Source organism: Tachyglossus aculeatus, chromosome X1 (assembly GCF_015852505.1).
Source record: "Tachyglossus aculeatus isolate mTacAcu1 chromosome X1, mTacAcu1.pri, whole genome shotgun sequence".
Taxonomy (NCBI): Eukaryota; Metazoa; Chordata; class Mammalia; order Monotremata; family Tachyglossidae; genus Tachyglossus; species Tachyglossus aculeatus.
In genome coordinates, this window is record NC_052101.1 from 48793940 (window position 1) to 48812291 (window position 18352).

Consider the following 18352-nt stretch of genomic DNA (forward strand, 5'->3'; position numbering starts at 1 on the left):
CTTTCTAGACTGTGAGCCCACTGTTGGGCAGCAACTGTCTCTATATGTTGCCAATTTGTACTTCCCAAGCGCTTAGTACAGTGCTCTGCACACAGTAAGCGCTCAATAAATACGATTGATGATGAAATAGAGTAATAAGTATGTACAAACATATATACATATATACAGGTGCTGGTTTTGTTCTCTGTCTCCCCCTTCTAGACTGTGAGCCCACTGTTGGGTAGGGGCTGTCTCTAGATGTTGCCAGCTTGGACTTCAGAGAAAACCCGAACATACTGACAAAATAAAGTAAATAGACTAGATAGGTACAAGTAAAATAAATAAATAGAGTAATAAGTATGTACAAACATATATACAGGTGCTGGTTTTGTGCTCTGTCCCCCCCTTCTAGACTGTGAGCCCACTGTTGGGTAGCGGCTGTCTCTAGATGTTGCCAGCTTGGACTTCAGAGAACAAAACCTGAACATACTGACAAAATAAAATAAATAGACTAGATAGGTACAAGTAAAATAGAGTCATAAATATGTACAAACATATATACATATATACAGGTGCTGGTTTTGTTCTCTGTCTCCCCTTTCTAGACTGTGAGCCCACTGTTGGGCAGCAACTGTCTCTATATGTTGCCAATTTGTACTTCCCAAGCGCTTAGAACAGTGCTCTGCACACAGTAAGCGCTCAATAAATACGATTGATGATGAAATAGAGTAATAAGTATGTACAAACATATATACATATATACAGGTGCTGGTTTTGTTCTCTGTCTCCCCCTTCTAGACTGTGAGCCCACTGTTGGGTAGGGGCTGTCTCTGTATGTTGCCAGCTTGGACTTCAGAGAACAAAACCCTAACATACTGACAAAATAAAATAAATAGACTAGCTAGGTACAGGTAAAATAAATAGAGTAATAAATATGTACAAACATATATACATATATACAGGTGCTGGTTTTGTGCCCAGTCTCCCCCTTTTAGACTGTGAGCCCACTGTTGGGTAGGGGCTGTCTCTAGATGTTGCCAGCTTGGACTTCAGAGAACAAAACCCGAACATACTGACAAAATAAATAGACTAGATAGGTACAAGTAAAATAAATAAATAAATAGAGTAATAAGTATGTACAAACATATATACATATATACAGGTGCTGGTTTTGTGCTCTGTCTCCCCCTTCTAGACTGTGAGCCCACTGTTGGGTAGGGGCTGTCTCTAGATGTTGCCAGCTTGGACTTCAGAGAACAAAACCCGAACATACTGACAAAATAAATAGACTAGATAGGTACAAGTAAAATAAATAAATAAATAGAGTAATAAGTATGTACAAACATATATACATATATACAGGTGCTGGTTTTGTGCTCTGTCTCCCCCTTCTAGACTGTGAGCCCACTGTTGGGTAGGGGCTGTCTCTAGATGTTGCCAGCTTGGACTTCAGAGAACAGAACCCGAACATACTGACAAAATAAAATAAATAGACTAGATAGGTACAAGTAAAATAAATAGAGTAGTAAATATGTACAAACATATATACAGGTGCTGGTTTTGTTCTCTGTCTCCCCCTTCTAGACTGTGAGCCCACTGTTGGGTAGGGGCTGTCTCTAGATATTGCCAGCTTGGACTTCAGAGAACAAAACCCGAACATACTGACAAAATAAAATAAATAGACTAGATAGATACAAATAAATAAATAGAGTAATAAATATGTACAAACATATATACATATATACAGGTGCTGGTTTTGTTCTCGGTCTCCCCCTTCTACACTGTGAGCCCACTGTTGGGTAAGGGCTGTCTCTAGATGTTGCCAGCTTGGACTTCAGAGAACAAAACCCAAACATACTGACAAAATAAAATATATAGACTAGATAGGTACAAGTAAAATAAATATATAGAGTAATAAGTATGTACAAACATATATACAGGTGCTGGTTTTGTGCTCTGTCTCCCCCTTCTAGACTGTGAGCCCACTGTTGGGTAGGGGCTGTCTCTAGATGTTGCCACCTTGGACTTCAGAGAACAAAACCCGAACATACTGACAAAATAAAATAAATAGACTAGATAGGTACAAGTAAAATAAATAAATAAATAGAGTAATAAGTATGTACAAACATATATACATATATACAGGTGCTGGTTTTGTTCTCTGTCTCCCCCTTCTAGACTGTGAGCCCACTGTTGGGTAGGGACTGTCTCTATATGTTGCCAGCTTGGACTTCAGAGAACAAAACCCGAACATACTGACAAAATAAAATAGATAGGTACAAGTAAAATAAATAAATAGAGTAGTAGATATGTACAAACATATATACATATATACAGGTGCTGGTTTTGTTCTCGGTCTCCCCCTTCTAGACTGTGAGCCCACTGTTGGGTAGGGGCTGTCTCTAGATGTTGCCAGCTTGGACTTCAGAAAACAAAACCCGAACATACTGACAAAATAAAATAAATAGACTAGATAGGTACAAGTAAAATAAACAGAGTAATAAATATGTACAAACATATATACATATATACAGGTGCTGGTTTTGTGCTCTGTCTCCCCCTTCTAGACTGTGAGCCCACTGTTGGGTAGGGGCTGTATCTAGATGTTGCCAGCTTGGACTTCCCAAGTGCTTAGTCCAGTGCTCTGCACACAGTAAGCACTCAGTAAATACGATTGATTGATTCTGTGTGCCTCAGTTACCTCGTCTGTAAAATGGGGATTGAGACTGTGAACCCAATGTGAGACAGGGTCTTTGTCCAACCTCATCTGCTTGTACCCACCCCAGCACTTAGCACTGTGTTTGGCACATAGTAAGCGCTTAACAACTACTGTAATTATTATTATTCATATTTTATCACTGTTTTTCAATATAATTATATTATTTTGGCCAATTTTTTGGCTCTCAGTGTTATTAGGGCACTTTGTGTCATTTTCTAGAGGAAATTCCCCTCCCCATCCCCCCGCCTTACCTCCTTCCCCTCCCCACAGCACCTGTATATATGTATATATGTTTGTACATGTTCATTACTCTATTTATTTATTTGTACATATTCTATTTATTTTATTTTATTAATATGTTTTGTTTTGTTGTCTGTCTCCCCCTTCTAGACTGTGAGCCCGCTGTTGGGTAGGGACCGTCTCTATATGTTGCCAACTTGTACTTCTCAAGCGCTTAGTACAGTGCTCTGCACACAGTAAGCGCTCAGTAAATACAATTAAATGAAAATGAAAAAAAATGCTGTGGGGAAGGGAAGGAGGTAAGATGCAGGGGATGGAGAGGGGGACAAGGAGGAGAGGAAGGAAGGGGCAAAAGTCTGCCAGCTGGACTGCACCCTCCCAAGCGCTTAGCGCCGAATGAAGGAGGTGGGAAGAAGAGGGAAGAGGGAGGTGAGAGAGAAAGAGGGGGGGGGAGAAGAAAAAGGAAAAGGGAGGGGAGAATAATAATAATAACGGCAGTTATTAAGCGCTTACTATGTGCAGAGCACTGCTCTAAGTGCAGGGGAGGTTACAATCAATCAATCAATCAATCATATTTATTGAGCGCTTACTGTGTGCAGAGCACTGTACTAAGCGCTTGGGAAGTACAAGTTGGCAACATATTGAGACAGTCCCTACCCAACAGTGGGCTCACAGTCTAAAAGGGGGAGACAGAGAACAAAACCAAACATATTAACAAAATAAAATAAATAGAATAGATATGTACAAATTAAATAAATAGAGTAATAAATATGTACAAACATATATACATATATACAGGTATATAGGTGATCAGGTGATCTGTCTCCCCCTTTTAGACTGTGAGCCCACTGTTGTATTTATTTATTTTACTTGTACCTATCTATTCTATTGATTTTATTTTGTTAGTATGTTTGGTTTTCTTCTCCGTCTCCCCCTTTTAGACTGTGAGCCCACTGTTGGGTAGGGACTGTCTCTATATGTTGCCAACTTGTACTTCCCAAGCGCTTAGTACAGTGCTCTGCACACAGTAAGCGCTCAATAAATATGATTGATTGATTGATTGATCAGGTTGTCCACACGGGGGCTCACGGTCTTAATCCCCATTTTACAGTCACTGAGGCACAGAGAAGTTGTGACTTCAATCAGTCAATCAGTCGTACTTATTGAGCACTTGCTGTGTGCGGAGCACTGTACTAAGCACTTGGGAAGTCCAAGTTGGCAACAAATAGAGACGGTCCCTACCCAGCAGTGGGCTCACAGTCTAGAAGGGGGAGCCACACTCTAGAAGGGGACTTGCCCAAAGTCACACAGCTGACAGTTGGCAGAATTCATTCAATCATATTTATTAAGCGCTTACCATGTGCAGAGCACTGTACTAATCAATCAATCAATCAATCAATTGTATTTATTGAGCGCTTACTATGTGCAGAGCACTGTACTAAGCGCTTGGGAAGTACAAGTTGGCAACACATAAAGACAGTCCCTACCCAACAGGGGGCTCACAGTCTAGAAGGGGGAGACAGAGAACAAAACCAAACATATTAACAAAATAAAACAAATAGAATAGATATGTACAAGTAAAATAAATAAATAGAGTAATAAATACATACAAACATATATACATATATACAGGCACTTGGGAAGTACAAGTTGGCAACATATAGAGACGGTCCCTACCCAACAGTGGGCTCACAGTCTAGAAGGGGGAGACAGAGAACAAAACCAAACATATTAACAAAATAAAATAAATAGAATAGATATGTACAAGTAAAATAAATAAATAGAGTAATAAATACGTACAAACATATATACATATATACAGGCACTTGGGAAGTACAAGTTGGCAACATATAGAGACGGTCCCTACCCAACAGAGGGCTCACAGTCTAGAAGGGGCAAACTCTTTTGGGCTCACAGTCTAGAATTATGAATCTAAATGTGGCTATTTGGGGTTGAGGGGTTAAGGTGAATAAATGGCCAGGCTGCAGGAGCAGGGCTGTATTAGGAGCCAAGCGATGACGACAGACGGCCTCAGTAAATAAGGGACTTAAGTCGGGTCCCAGAGACTTCCCGATAGAACCCGTGTGAGTGGTGGGCACAGCACCCACTGTACTTTGGTTCCTATTTGGTCAGCTGGTTTAACAAGCAGGTGTGCGGACAGGGATGCGGCCCATTGCCAAGTGGAACCTTGTGCGATCAAGGTGACTGTAGCTTTCTCCACCATTCTCAACATGCGGAGCCCAGTTACATATTTATGCATGTGTGTGCGCACAAACACACACCGGTTATAAAATACAGGGGTTAAGTTCTCGCAAAACCTTACGTTAAGGAAAATCCATACAATATTACCACCTTTGAACCCATTTTCACGCACACAGAGTTCTAAAATTTAGGGATTGTAGTCTTGCAAAACCCTACAATAAGGAAAATTCCCACCGTATTACCGCGTTTGACCCGACCCCCGCAACTATTCTTCTGACACCGCAGGACGGCTTATCCAAAAGGGTTTGCTTTATCAGACAAAAGGACCCTAATTCCCTAATGGCAGCCTAGCCAAGATGCATAGTGAAAAACCCAGCAATGGGACAGAACTGAGGATATGTGGAGGAAGAGGAAAAAACTGTCCATCACGTCAGGTCTCTGCTTGGAGCCGAATGGAGCCAAATACAATTGGAGGATGACTTCATTGTTCCTTATATTTTTTTTCAATTACTCTGCTCCCACACCAGCATAGGGCTGGCATTTTCCCATATATATATATATATATTCCACCCCCATGTTGCTGACTTGGGCCCCTTCTCTGTTCTTTTGTACCAGTAGACACAGCCACTAGCTGAACTGTCTCGTGCTCTTCATTCTTCTTATCCCGTTCTCTGGGGAGGAAACCCACTCAACTCAGCCACATTAAGAGGCTGACTCCACTGACAGCCCTCCCCACCACCACCCCCACTCCAGAAAAGACTGTTCCTACACAAAAAAGGCAGACTCCTTAAACCACTGCTCTGTTGTTTACATGCAAACAACTATCCGCATGGTACAGCACATGACATTCGTCATTATACAGGCATCTGGGGCTCTCCTGCTTTTGTATTCAAGCTTCTCCTCTTTGACCCAGGAGCCCGAAACTCTAACCAAATGGGACAGTGTTCTTTTCTACATACACTTTTCTGGCCCCCTGCTCACCAAAGCCTATGGCCCTTGCCGAACGTGGATTCGCCTATCTTCTCAGTAGCATGGCACAGTGGAAAGAGCAGGAGCCTGGGAGTAGGAGGGCATGGGTTCTAATCCCAGCTCTACCACTTGTCTGCTGTGTGACCTTGGGCAAGCCACTTCACTTCTCTATGCCTCAGTCCCCTCATTTGCAACATGGGGATGGAATCCTGTTCTCTCTCCTACTTAGACTGTGGGCCCCGGGTGGGACCTCATGATTACCTTGACACACAGTAAGCACTTAAAAATACCACAAAAAAATGCGATGGTGATTATTATTATTGGCCCGGCCCACCTTTGCTCAGAGTGTGAGTCCTTTGTAGGACAGGGGACAGTGCCTGAATTGTTGGTTTGCTCAAGCATTGGAACAGGAGCCAGAAGACTCTGATTCCTCTAGACTGTAAGCTCACTGTGGGCAGGGAATATGTCCATTTATTGTTCATTCATTCAATCATATTCACAGTGCTTACTGTGTGCAGAACACTGTACTAAGCCCTTGGGAAAGTACAATATAACAATAGACATATTCCCTGCCCACAATATATTGTACTCTCCCAAGAGCTTAGTACAGTGCTTTGCACACAGTAAGTACTCAATAAATATGACTGACTGAATGAATGAATGTGTATGTTTCCATTTACCCACTAAGCTATTGGAGTCCATACTCACCAACACAGACATCTTTCCATTCTCTTTTTCCTCCTCGATGTGGATGACTGGGGTCTCCCTTACAGAATGTAAACTCTTTAAGGGAAGAGATGGTGTCTTCTACCTTTACTGTAGTCTCCCAAGCACTTAATACAGTGCTTTGAGGCATGTAGGTGCTCGGTAAATAATAATAATGGTGGTATTTGTTAAGTGTTTACTATGCCATTGATTGATTGAGGGAGTCAGTCAGGGATTCTGTCAGTCAGTAACTTTAAAGGGGGCTGTAAGAAAATGGTGAGTACACTGACCCTGAGGGGGTCTTCCTTGGTTTCCCAGCAGACAGACCCTCCGATTAACAGATTAATCCTTACCCCCGTACCCCCACCGCAACACACACACTTCATCTCTCCTCCAGTAACACCCCTCCCTTCTCCCCCAGCCTGCCCTGGACTAAGGTTGAGGACAAGAGTCAGGCAACTTTGCCCAAATGAAATGTTTGGCACCAGACTCCATCAGCTGGAGCCCCTAAAAGACTCATTCAAAAGTCCATTTAAGCACGGATTGTAGGCAGGGCACTGAACTAAGCACTTGGGAAAGTCCAATAGAGTTTATTATTCTATTAGAGTGCTCAGCCCACAGCAGGTGCTCAATTAGTATGATTGATTGGCTATTTTTAGTCCAAACCCTACCCGTGGGGGGAATAGGGGAAAAGGTAGAAATCATGGCCTCATGTCAATTAGGGAGGGACGTAAATTAAATCAATCAATCAGTGGTATTGTTTACTGTGGGGAGAGCACCGTACTAGGCGCTTGTGAGAGCACAATACAACAGTGTGGGTAAACACGCTCCCTCCCCACAAGGAGCTTACAGTCTAGAGGAGGAGTTTAGGCTAAAGTATTGAGATAATGGTGGTCATAAGTTCAGTTTTATATCCAAGATTGATTTTCAGCTGGTCCATTCCATAACGAGAAGTAGCGTGGCTCAGTGGAAAGAGTAACAATAATAATAATAATAATAATAATAATAATAATGGCATTTATTAAGCACTTACTATGTGCCAAGCACATAGCAGTGCTACTCAAAAAAGGCAGACAAAAAAGGCAGTGCTAAACACCGGGGAGGTTACAAGGTGATCAGGTTGTCCCACAGGGAGCTCACATTAATCCCCATTTTACAGATGAGGGAACTGAGGCCCAGAGAAGTTAAGTGACTTGCCCAAAATCACACAGCTGACAATTGGTGAAGCTGGGATTCAAACCCATGACCTCTGACTCCAAAGCCTGTGATCTTTACACTGAGAGTACGGGCTTTGGAGTCAGAGGTCATGGGTTCGAATCCCGGCTCCGCCAATAGTCAGCTGTGTGACTTTGGGCAAATCACTTAACTTCTCTGGGCCTCAGTTCCCTCATCTGTAAAATGGGGATTAAGACTGTGAGCCCCCCGTGGGACAACCTGATCACCTTGTAACCTCCCCAGCGCTTAGAACAGTGCTTTGCACATAGTAAGTGCTTAATAAATGCCATCATCATTATTATTATTATTATCGTCTGGTCAGTTAAGAGGCTGGCTGATATTTATGTCAATATCTGTCTCTCCCTCAAGACTACAAGCTCGTTACGGGCAGAGAATGGGTCTGCTGATTCTGAGGTATTGTATTCTCCCAAGCTCTTAGTACACTCCTCTGCCCATAGTAAGCACTCAATAAATACCATTGATTGATCGATTCCCCAGTGCTTCCGTGGGCAGCCTAGTCCTGTGGGGAGCAGTGCTGCTGCCCGCTGAATCCAGATCTTCTAAAAAGACAACAACTTTGTCGGCTAGCCCCGCCGCTTCCCTTCCCCATGGGAGAAGAGAAGTCTGACCTAGCAATAGCATTTGCTGAGTAGCCCAAGGCAAAACCGAAAAAGCAATTATGCAAGAAGCTTCAGCATTATTAAAATAACTTCTCCCAGCCCTGGGGTTTCCAAGACAGGACAGAGATTGGAGACAGAAGGCCGATGGCTGTGGGGCTCGGAGCCAGAGAGTTAATTTGGGATAAGGAATCTGAGGAATCAAAGATGGAAAATTATTTCTCCGTCTACCTTGGGCTCCTAATACACCTTTTCCTCAATCTACATCAAAGAGTTTTTCTCGAGGAGACAAGTCAGAGAAACCCCTGGGGGACAGGGATTGCTGCTTAATAGATTTTCTGGCATTTATCCCAGTGCTTAGCACAGTACTTTGTCCCCGCTAAGTGCCCAACAAATGGTAGGGGTGATGACAATGATCATAATGGTCTCTGGTGCTCAGATGGGGTGTCTGAGACATAATCTCTACCAAGTCTGTTGCATTGTACTCTCCCAAGTGCTTAATACAGTGCTGTGCACATAGTAAGTGCTCAATAAATGTCGTTGATGATGAAGGAAAATCAGGGTGGGACCGATGAGTTGGCTCCTGCAGTCTCAATGGACAGGCAACTTACACTAAATCTTGGTATTGAGTACTTTCTATGTGGAGAGCTCTGTCCTGAGAGCTTGAGGGAGTACAATGGAGCTAATCGGCAAAAACTCTGCCCACAGGGAGCTTTCATCTAGTGGGGAAACAATACTAAAATGAATTACCAATCTGGGGAGCAAACGAGTACAGCGATATTTACTGTAAGTGTTGTGGGGCTGGGGTGAGTAACAAAGTGCCTAGGGAGTAGACAACCAAGGACAGAGGTGACACAGAAGAGAGGGCGAATAGGGTGGAGAGATAAGAGATTTGTCAGGGAAGGCTTCCCGAAGAAAGAAGATACGACTTCAGTAGGGAGTTGAAGATGGGGAGAGTGGTGGTCTGTCAGATATGAAGGGGGATGCTCCAGGTGGGAAGGTGGGACCAAGGGATCGATGGAGAGAAAGACAAGAGCAAGGCACCGAGAATAGTTTGGTGCAAGAGAGCAAAGGGTGTGGGCTGGGTCGTAACAAGAGAGCAGCAAGGAGAGGAAGGAGAGAGAGAGTTGATTGAATCTTAAAGCCATTGGTAAGATTGTTTGATGCAGTGACCAGCAAAACCATCGCTGGTTTTTGAAGAGAGGGACATGTGCAAAGGACGAGGTTTTAGAACAATAATCCAGGCAGTGGAGTGAACTGTGGACTGAAGAGGGGAGAGGCTGGAGGCAAGGAGGTCAGTGAGGAGGCTGGTGCAGTTGTGGAGGCTTATGATCAATGCTTGGACCAGTGTGGTGGCAGTTTGGATGGAGAGGAAGCGGTGGATTCTGGAGATGTTGTGAAGGTAAGAGAGACGGGATTTGGTGACCGTCTTAGTACGCAGGCTGAATGACAGAGTGTCCTCTCGGCCACCTTGAAGGGGTTGGTTTGAGAGCTGGGGCTGAGCAGGGAGTCTGCAGAGGTAGCAAGGGAGAAGAAATGGGGGTGGATTACCAGAAAATCTGCAGAGGTAGTGAAGCCCCTAAGGATCAGAGGAGGAGAGAAAAACAAAAAGTTGCTCAGAAAATTGGAGGTGAGGATAGGTGATGATGATGATGGCATTTGTTAAGTGCTTACTATTTGCAAAGCATTGTTTTAAGTTCTGGGGAAGTTACAAGGTGATCAGGTTGTCCCAAGGGGGGCTTACAGTCTTCACCCCCATTTTACAGATGAGGTAACCGAGGCACAGAGGAGTTAAGTGACTTGCCCAAAGTCACACAGCTGACAATTGTCGGAGCCGGGATTTGAACCCACGACCTCTGACTCCAAAGCACGTGCTCTTTACACTGAGCCACGCCGCTTCTCGTGGGCAGGTGGGCAGTAGATGACTGCACTAGTTACATAAAAGTGATCAGGGGAGGAAGAGACCAACTCTCCCTGCTTTCTCCTTGAGACTGGGTGAGTGGAGGAGGGCGAAGCCCTCTCGGAAGAGAGTAGGAGCAGGGACAAAATGTCAAGGGAAGCGAGCCAGGTTTTGGGAATGGCAAGGAGGTGTGAGCCCGGCAGGAATAGGTTGAGGGTGTGTTACTGGCCATGGACCACAACTGCACGGGATTGTAATTCTCGTTGTGGACAGGGAATGTCATTGTTTATTGTTGTGTTGTACTTTCCAAGTGCTTTGTACAGTACTCTGCACACAGTAATCGCTCAATACATACAATTGAATGAAAGGATTTTAGAGGGGGAAGGAGGACTGACTACAGCCAAAAGGACATAGGGTAGGAATGAGGTGCCAGGTGAGTTGTTTGGGGGTGGGCTAGTTTGAGGGGAGGGCAAGAAAGGAGAGCAAGGAAGAAGCAAGTAGGGTGTGTGTGTGTGTGTGTGCACGCGCGTGCACACGTGCGCACGCGTGTGTCCATGCACATGTGTGTGTTGCGGGGTGGGGGCACGGTAATTTCTTAGGGCCATCGAACAGACTCAGGGTGTGCATGTGAGTGTGTGTATGAGGGCATGTGTGTCAGGTGAGACCTAGTGTTCTAATCCCAGCTCTACCACTTGTCTATCCTGTATGACTTTGGGTAAGTCACCTCACTTCTCTGTGCCTCAGTTACCTCATCTGTAAAATGGGGGTTGAGACTGTGAGGCCCATATGGGACTGGGACTATGTCCAACCCAATTTGCTTGTATCCACCCCGGTGCTTAACACAGTACCTGGCACATAGTAAGCGCTTAATACCATAATTGTTATTATTAGTGATGTCCCAGGGCCAAAGAACTGCAGCTTCCTAGCATTCTTTAATATCCTTTTACAGGTTAGCTTCCTAACATTATTTATCTTAATATCTCTTTCCCTTTGTAGACGGTAAGCTTCTTGTGGGCAGGGAATGCATCAACCAGCACATCTATCAATCAGCTCTGGGTTCCCAAGTGGTCTGACCCCAGTAAGTACTCAGTAAGTATCATTGATCAATCGGTTCCAAGATTGGGAAGGTAGGTGGCTGGAAGAGGCAGAGCATTAAATTCATTAGTCAATTAATTATATTTATTGAGTGCTAATTGTTTGCAGAGCACTAATGCAAAGCACTTGGGAAAGTACAATATTAGAGTTTAATCAATAGTATTTATTGAGCACTTACAATGTGCAGAGCACTGAACTAAGCTCTTCGGAGAGCACAATGCAACAGAATTAGCAGACACGTTCCCTGCCTGCGATGAGCTTGTAGTTTAGAGTGGGAGACAGACTTTAATATGAATAAATTATGTATATGTACCACCCCAGCACTTAGTACAGTGCCTGGTACATAGTAAGCGCTTAATAAATTATGTATATGTACATTTGGCTGTGGAGCCAATAAAGGATGCAAATCCAAATGCAAGGGTGATGCCGAAGGAAGTGGAGGAGAGGAAATGGGGGCCTAGTGAGGGAAGGCCTCTGGAGATGTGCTTTCAATATGGTTTTGAAGGTGAGGAGAGTGATCGTCTGTCAGATATGAAGAGGGAGGGCATTCCAGGCCAGAAGCAGGATGCGGGAGAGAGGTCAACAGTGAGATAGATGAGCTCTGAGGGACAGTGAGTAGGTTGGTATTAGAGGAGCCAAGTGTGCGGGCTGGGTTTTAGAAAGAAAGCAGCGAGGTCAGGTAGGAGGGGGCAAGGTGATTGCTTTTAAGCCGACAGTGAGGAGGATATGGAGACAGACGGGCAACCACTGGAGGTTCTTGAGAAGTGGGGAAAGGTTTTGTAGAAAAAAGACCCGGGAAGCAGAGTCAAGTAAGGCCTGGAGTGGGGAGAGACAGAAAGCAGGGAGGTCAGTAAGGAGGCTGATGCAGTAATCAAGGTGGGCTAGAAGTGCTTGGATTAAATGTGTACGGCGTGCCAAGAACTATGTTACAAGTCGGGGCAGATACAGGATAATCTGATTGGACACAGCTTCTAGCCCACGTGGGACTCAACATAATCGGGAGAGACAAGCACTTTAGCCCCCGTGGACATATCTCTCCCAGAATCCCCTACCTCCATCTGCAATCATTCTGGTAGTGTAACCACAGAGTTTTTTGGTCAAAATGGTTTACCATTGCCTCCTTCTGCACAGTCAACTTTAGTCTCTGCCCTCGACTCTCTCCAGTGCCGCTGCTGCCCAGCACAGGGGAGTCTTGACTTGTAGCAGATTGCCTTCCACTCACTAGCCACTGCCCAAGCTAGGAATGGGATGGATATGCCTCTGCTTGACTGCCCCTCCCGTAGTCGAGTCTGGTAGAGTACTGGAAACTCTCCAGGTGTGACCCTGAGAGGGTAGCCCCACTTTACAGAAGAAACTGAGGCCCAGAGAGAAGCTAAGTGACTTGTCCAAGGTCACACAAGGCCAATGTCAGAACTGGGATCAGACTTAGATCTTCTTACTCCCTCCCCCATGCTCTTTCAAGTAGGACAGCCTTCCTTTCTATGCCCCCTTCACCTCCAGTATTCCCATGCAGTTATTTTTAATGGTATTTGTACTACGCATTGTACTAAGTACAGTATGTGGTACTGAGGTAGATTCATGATAATCATGTTGGACATAGTCCATGTCCAACATTATCATTTTTATGGTATTTGTTAAGTGCTTACTATGTGCCGCGCACTGGTTCTAAGCACTGGGGTAGATACAAGGTAATAAGGTTGGCCCACGTGGGGCTCACACTTTTAATCCCCATTTTACAGATGAGGTAACTGAGGCAGGGAGAAGTTAAGCGGCTTGCCCAAGGTCACAGCAGACAAGTGGCAGAGTCAGGATTAGAACCCACATCCTCTGACTCCCGAGCTCGTGCTCTTTCCACTAAGCCAAACTGCTTTGTGGGGGTCAGAGTCTTAATCCCCATTTTACAGATGAGGTAACAAGACACAGAGAAGTTAAGTGATATGCCCAAAGTCACAAGCAGCCAAGTAGCAGAACTGAGATTAGAACCCAGGTCTTCTGACTCCAGGCCCCGACTCTGACTCAGCGCTAAAGTACGGTTGCTTCTCATACAAATGTTCTAGAGCAGTGCCAGACCAAAGCCTGTATGTTACCAATTTGTACTTCCCAAGCGCTTAGTACAGTGCTCTGCACATAGTAAGCGCTCAATAAATACGATTGATGATGATGATGATGATGTCCCCCGTCCCCTCCGCAGAACATACATCTCAGGACCCCATTCGCCACACATTCTCTCCTCTCTGATGTTGTTATTTCAGTAGCTGCAGATAAAAGAACAGAAGAGTGGGGACCCAGCTCCTTTGTACAAAAAGATGCTGACAGTTAAAAATGAAGTGAATCTCAGGATTTCCTCTGGAAGCAGTTTGAGACCACAGATCGCAAAGTATCATCATCAAAGGCATTTATTGAGTTAAGCACAGAATGCTGTGTGCCACTTGTCTGCTCTGTGTCCTTGGGCACGTCATTTCACTGCTCTGTGCCTCAGTTACCTCCTCTGTAAAATGTGGATTGAGACTGTGAGCCCCACGTGGGACAGGGACTGTGTCCAACCCAATTTGCTTGTATCCACCCCAGCCCTTAGTACTGTGCCTGGCACACGGAAAGCACTTAGTAAATATCGTAATTATTATTATACCTGTATGGAGCATGTTTCCTGAGCCCCTACTGTGTACTGACAGCTGGACTGGGGGCCTCCTGTGTGCAGGAGGCACCTGAGGGCATATAAAATGAGGCCCCTGATCTCAAGGAGATTACAATCTACCAGAGAAGACTGGAGAAAATAAATAGCCAAACATATAGTATAGAAGAGATGGACCTGGTGCATTTATAATAATAATAATAATGTTGGTATTTGTTAAGCGCTTACTATGTGCAAAGCACAGTTCTAAGCACTGGGGAGGATACAAGGTGATCAGGTTGTCCCATGTGGGGCTCACAATCTTAATCCCCATTTTACAGATGAGGTAAGGGGCACAGAGAACACCTACCATGTGCAGAGCCCTGGGCTGACCTCCTGGGACAGTACTGCTATTTTTATCTTCAGCATCCAGACTCCCTTAGCTTCTGGGTTGTTTTTTTTCCAAATGGTGTTTGTTAAGTGCTTACTATGTGCCAGGCACTGAACTAAGTGCTGGGGTAGATACAAGGTAATCAGGTTGGACACCGTCCATAGCCCACATAGGGCTCATGATCTCAACCCCCATTTTATAGATGAGGTAACTGAGGCACAGAGAGGTTAAGTGACTTGCCCAAGGTCACACAGCAGACAAGTGACGGAGCCAGGATTAGAAACCAGGTCCTTCTGACCCCCAGACCCAGGCTCTATCCACTAGGCCATGCTACACTTAGAAGCTGTGCCCTTGTTCTTGGGGACTTGGGAAGGGAACACAAAGGCTCGGGAGTGAGTTCGGGAGTCAGAGTTTCCCTTGCGATACGCTCTTGGTTTCACAGATTTCCACAAAGAGCCTTTTCGTGTGTCTGTATGACACCATTCTGTTACGTGATGTAACCTGCTTAATGAACGGAATTTGTGCCTCAAACTTCCTGTCAACAAAAGATTGTCTTTGAGTATCCCCTCCTCCTCCTCCAGGGCCTGCTCAATTTTAATTTGGGGATGGGGGAACCTTTGCAGGACAAACCTGGGTACGGGAGTTTTCTCTCCCCACGCCTCCAGTGCTTCGGGAAACTCAGCAGGCCTGTAATCAGGCTGGAAATTGCCCACTCTTTGGACATCTCTTCTCGGCCATCCCTGGCTCTTTCCCGGGGTGGGAAGGTGGGAGGCTGAGCTGAGGGCAAGCCACAGCTTTAGGATTCTCAGGCCAGTTTGGGACATTCGACGGAAAAAGCTGGATGACCCAGTTGGAAAGGAGTACAGTACAGTGCCCACACACACGGTCAGTGAAAAGAGCACGGGCTTTGGAGTCAGAGGTCATGGGTTCAAATCCCGGTTCTGCCAACTGTCAACTGTGTGACTTCGGGCAACTTCTCTGTGCCTCAGTTACCTCCTCTGTAAAATGGGGATTAAAACTGGGAGCCCCCCGCCGTGGGACAACCTGATCACCTTGTAACCTCCCCAGCGCTTAGAAGAGTGTTTTGCATGTAGTAAGCACTTAACAAATATCATCATCATTATTATTAAGCGTTCAATAAATAGGATTAAATGAAAAGTCCGGGGTCTGGGTTCTGGTTGCTCGCGTCCACCCACCAGATGGTTCCAGAGCCACCTCACGGGTGAACTGTCTTCTCTCTGGCCCCACCCGCAGTTCTTCGAGGAAGGAAAGGTAGGTCAGACCTGAAAATTATAGTTTCAACCCTCCACCTCCCTCCCTGGACCAATCAGGGTTGCCCCACTAGGAGTCTCGCTCAGGTGTGACTTCTTCCTCTGAAGCACCCAGCTCTGGTTTAATTAGATAATTATACAGTAAAATTCCAAAGTGCCACATTAATCGGGGCTTTTTTCTCAAGACACCTTATACCCACTAATCTTCGGGAACGGTGCCTCCATTAAGGACAGCCCACTGTTGGGTAGGGACTGTCTCTATATGTTGCCAACTTGTACTTCCCAAGCGCTTAGTTCAGTGCTCTGCACACAGTAAACGCTCAATAAATACGATTGATTGATTGACAGGTTGGTAGCCGGTGGACTTGGCAGCAGAGGAGGGGCTGGTTGGCTGGCAGGGTGGCCTAGAGGAAACCACACTGGACTAGGAGTCAGGTCCTAATACCAGCTCTGTCGCTTGCCTGCTGTGTGACTTTGGGCAAGTCACCCTTTCTGGGCCTCGGTTTCCTCATCTATACAATGGGGATAAGGTAGCTGCTCTCCGTATCTCTTAGATAGGGAACTCTGGGTGGAATGGGGACAGTGTGTGGTCTGATTATCCTGTATAATAATAATAATAATTATGGCATGTGTTAAGCACTTACTATGTGCCAAACACTGTTCTAAGCACTGGGGTAGATACAGAGTAATCAGATTGTCCCAAGTGGGGTCCCACTTTTAATCCCCATTTTACAGATGAGGTAACTGAGGCAAAGAGAAGTTAAGTGACTTGCCCAAGGTCACTCAGCAGACAAGTGGCGGAGCCAGGATTAGAACCCACGTCCTCTGATTCCCAAGCCCATGCTCTTTCCACCAAGCCATGCTGCTTCTCTATCTACCCCAGTGCTTAGCACACAGTCAGTACTTAATATTACAATTCCTGGGAACGGATGGCCCGCTCGAGAGGCCTGTTAGGCCTTAGGAGGAGTCACTGAGGGAAGATTGGCATTGAGTAGAAATCTTGAAAATTCAGACCCATTTGGCCAATGATCTCTTGAGCAAGTGAGTTCTACACAGCCCGGCGGACACTGGGAAAATAGGAAGCACCTAGGTTGATGGCCCTCAATCAATCAATCAATCATATTTATTGAGCACTTACTGTGTGCAGAGCACTGTACTAAGGACTTGGGAAGTACAAGTTGGCAACATATAGAGACATATAGAGACAGTCCCTACCCAACAGTGGGCTCACAGTCTAAAAGAACTCAAAGTGAATTTCAGAGCTTGAATGGTCTGGGTGGGCCAACAACCAGGAGTCAGATTAACCGGCTTCAGCTGGCAATTTCCTTTGCTGATGGGACTATTGACACAGTCAGTACTCGCTAGCTATATTTTGCCACTCAACAGCCCAGGCAACACGGGGCAAGCAGCACCATACATTAGGTAAATCTTGGACTTATTGCCGCATTTCTTTTAGATCTCAGGTTCATGGGCCAGTGCTTATTTTCATAATTGTATTAAAGAGGAAAAAGGAGGCTTGTACCTACCCCAGGACTTAGAACCGTGTTTGGCACAAAGTAAATGCTTAACAAATACCATAAAAAAATAGAGGCATTTCAGCTCCCCTTTGATTTTGGGCCCACACCAGGTCTGGTTGAGAAGTTGGCATTCAGAACCAGGTCTCTTCCGGGAATGAAGCCTGACTTGGCCCTCAAAAGGCTGAGGGAGGAGTGGACCAACGTTCTACCCCGATTCTACCTTCTACCTGGAACCCATCCCGCAGTGGGATGGAATTCCAAGGAGCTCCATGGCTTCATTCTACTCTTCCAGGGTGGGAAGCAGCAACCCCATACGGGGGCAGGGGCACGAGGGCGTTTGACACAGATAATTTTGCAGATGGCGGTGGAATCCAGGCAGGGAACTCCAGTGGCACAAAGAGGGATGGGGCTGCTCTGTTCAGAGCCAGGGCTCTCCTGAAGCTTGGGCGGATTGTTTCCTCGGCCACTCAAGGCCTGAGTTCATCAATGGGGGGATGGGACTAGGCATGTCTATGGCAAATATGGCCCAGTGAGAGGGAATGTATTTCTAGAAGCAGGCCCTCTTCCCTCTCGGTGCCCGGGCAGCCCCACTGCTGTTACAGCTACAGCTCCCCTGCCTGAGCTTGGGGCAGTGGTCCAGGGTCAGATTTTTGGCCCTTGGGGACCACAGTCACTCAAGCCTGTGGCCAACAGGAAGAACTGGTCATGGCAGGGTGGACGGGCGGCACTCCTGCTAGCAGTTCTACACAGCCAGAATCCTACCACGAGCCGGTGGCCCGTGGAAGTCATGGACTGGGAAGAGTTGGCTTCCACGCTCTGGCCTCGGCTGGGAGAGATGGGACAGCCCGCTCTTTCCCAACCCTGAGGGACTGGGACCCCTTGCCTCCTGCCCCAAAGGTGCCACCCCAAAGAGCCTGTAGC

The 18352-nt window shown here is 45.8% G+C and overlaps 1 non-coding gene across 1 annotated transcript; it reads right to left on the reverse strand.

The window, feature by feature from the left end:
* Window positions 1-12836: 12836 nt before the first annotated feature.
* Window positions 12837-12974, reverse strand: LOC119920339. The gene has a single exon (XR_005448094.1). It is a non-coding gene; the product is annotated as a small nucleolar RNA SNORA7 (small nucleolar RNA).
* Between the last annotated feature and the right edge of the window lie 5378 nt (window positions 12975-18352).